Below are 2502 nucleotides of genomic sequence, written 5' to 3' on the forward strand. Positions count from 1 at the left end.
TTATGCACCCAACCAGAATGCACCTCAATTTATAAGAGAGACTCTAATAGACATGAGCAACTTGATTTCCTCCAGCTCCATAATAGTCAGAGATTTTAATACTCCTTTGGAACTGTTGGAGAGATCCTCTAATAAGAAGCTAAGCAAAGAAATTTTAGACTTAAACTTAACCAATTCAACAATTGGATTTAACAGACATCTACAGAACGTTTCATCCTAACAAAACCGAGTACACATACTTCTCATCAGCCCACGGAACATACTGCAAAATCAATCACATCTTAGGTCACAAGTCTAAACTCAGCAAATTTAAAAGAATAGAAACTATTCCTTGCATCTTCTTGGACCATCATGGAATAAAAGTTGAATTCAATAACAACAGCAATCTGTATACTCTTACAAAAACATGGAAGTTAAATAACCTTATGCTGAATCATAGCTGGGTCATAGATGAGATTAAGAAGGAAATTATCACTTTCTGCCTGTGGATGCTGCCGAGGAAGCATCATTAAAGTCTCTCTTCCCACTGCCATCATGTCTAAGTCAGAGTCTCTTAATGAGCCCGAACAGCTGTGGAAGCTTTTCATTGGAGGGTTGAGCTTTGAAACGACTGATGAGAGTCTGAGGAGCCATTTTGAGCAATGGGGAACGCTTACAGACTGCATGGTAATGAGAGATCCAAACACCAAGCACTCCAGGGGCTTTGGGTTTGTCACATACGCCACTGTGGAAGAGGTGATGCAGCAGTGAACGCAAGGCCACACAAAGTGGATGGAAGAGTCGTGGAACAAGAGAGAGCTGTTTCCAGAGAAGATTCTCAAAGACCTGGTGCCCACTTAACTGTGAAAAAGATCTTTGTTTGTGGCATTAAAGAAGATACTGAAGAACATCACTTAAGAGACTATTTTGAACAGTATGGGAAAATTGAAGTGATTGAAATCATGACTGACCGAGGCAGTGGCAAGAAAAGGGGCTTTGCTTTTGTTACATTTGATGACCATGATTCTGTGGATAAGATTGTCATTCAGAAATACCATACTGTGAATGGCCACAACTGTGAGTAAGGAAAGCCCTGTCAAATCAAGAGATGGCTAGTGCTTCGTCCAGCCAAAGAGGTCGAAATGGTTCTGGAAACTTTGGTGGAGGTCATTGAGGTAGTTTTGGTGGAAATGACAACTTTGGCCGTGGAGGAAACTTCAGTGGTCATGGTGGCTTTGGTGGCAGCCGTGGTGGATATGGTGGCAGTGGGGATTGCTACAATGGATTTGGTAATGATGGTGGTTATGGAGGAGGCAGCCCTGGTTACTCTGGAGGAAGCAGAGGCTATGGAAGTGGTGGACAGGGTTATGGAAACCAGGGCAGTGGCTACAGCAGGAGTGGTAGCTATGACAGCTATAACAATGGAGGAGTTGGAGGCGGCTTTGGTGGTGGTAGTGGAAGCAATTTTGGAGGTGGTGGAAGTTACAATGATTTTGGCAATTACAACAATCAGTCATCAAATTTTGGACCCATGAAGGGAAGAAATTTTGGAGGCAGAAGCTCTGGCCCTTATGGTGGTGGCAGCCAATACTTTGCCAAACCATGAAACCAAGGTGGCTGTGGTGGTTCCAATAGCAGCAGTAGATGTGGCAGTGGCAGAAGGTTTTAATTATTCCCAGGAAACAAAGCTTAGCAGGAGAGGAGAGCCAGAGAAGTGACAGGGAAGCTACAGGTTACAACAGATTTGTGAACTCAGCCAAGCACAGTGGTGGCAGGGCCTAGCTGCTACAAAGAAGACATATTTTAGACAATACTCCTGTGTATGGGCAAAAAACTCGAGGACTGTATTTGTGACTAATTGTATAACAGGTTATTTTAGTTTCTGTTCTGTGGAAAGTGTAAAGCATTCCAGCAAAGGGTTTTAATGTAGATTTTTTTTTTTTGCACCCATGCTGTTGATTGCTAAATGTAATAGTCTGATCATGATGCTGAATAAATGTGTCTTTTTTTTTTTTTTAAATGTGCTGTGTAAAGTTAGTCTACTCTGAAGCCATTTTGGTAAACTTTCCAAAAGTGTGAAGCTAGAATTCCTTCAGGGTGATGCCAGGTTCTATTTGAAATTCATTTACAGCCTGCTTGGGCAAAGAAGCCATTGTCTTCAGAAACCTTGGTGTAGTTGAACTGAGGGTTATTGTTGTGACCTGAAGCTCACCATTTAAAGGGGTCATCCAAGGAAAATCATGGAATTATTGGTTATAAAGGTGATTGTTGGCATATCCTATGCAATATATCTAAATTGAATAATGGTACCGGATAAAATTACAGATGAGAATGAAGCTTGTGTATCTACCATTATCATGTGTAATCAATTTAATTATCTTGAATGAAAAACAAAAAGAAGGAAATTACCAAATTTTTGGAACAAAACAATAATGAAGACACGAATTATCAGAACTGCTGGGATACCACAAAGGCAGTCATAGGAGGGAAATGTATAGCACTGCAAGCCTTCCTCAAGAGAAC

The 2502-nt window shown here is 41.2% G+C and overlaps 1 pseudogene across 1 annotated transcript; it reads left to right on the forward strand.

Annotated features, from left to right (window-relative positions):
- Positions 1–534: 534 nt before the first annotated feature.
- Positions 535–1991, forward strand: LOC128561484 (heterogeneous nuclear ribonucleoprotein A1-like; annotated as a pseudogene). Its single transcript, XR_008373262.1, has one exon. The product of XR_008373262.1 is annotated as a heterogeneous nuclear ribonucleoprotein A1-like (transcript).
- The last annotated feature ends 511 nt before the right edge of the window (positions 1992–2502 follow it).

Source organism: Nycticebus coucang, chromosome 12 (assembly GCF_027406575.1).
Source record: "Nycticebus coucang isolate mNycCou1 chromosome 12, mNycCou1.pri, whole genome shotgun sequence".
Classification (NCBI taxonomy): domain Eukaryota; kingdom Metazoa; phylum Chordata; class Mammalia; order Primates; family Lorisidae; genus Nycticebus; species Nycticebus coucang.